Below are 275 nucleotides of genomic sequence, written 5' to 3'. Positions count from 1 at the left end.
ATCCCACGAAATCTCACATGTGCTGCATGTGCACAAGGGAAACTCATAACTAGGCCATCACCAGCCAAGGTCAATAAAGAAACCTTAAATTTTCTGGAAAGAATCCAAGGGGACATCTGCGGACCAATACACCCACCGTGTGGGACGTTTAGATATTTCATGGTCCTCATTGATGCATCGACCAGATGGTCGCATGTATGCCTGTTGTCCGCTCGGAACCTAGCCTTTGCACGGCTGCTTGCTCAGATGATAAGGCTGAGAGCACATTTTCCAGA

This window comes from Brassica oleracea, chromosome C8 (assembly GCF_000695525.1).
Source record: "Brassica oleracea var. oleracea cultivar TO1000 chromosome C8, BOL, whole genome shotgun sequence".
NCBI lineage: Eukaryota > Viridiplantae > Streptophyta > Magnoliopsida > Brassicales > Brassicaceae > Brassica > Brassica oleracea.
Note: the sequence above shows the minus strand (reverse complement) of the source record.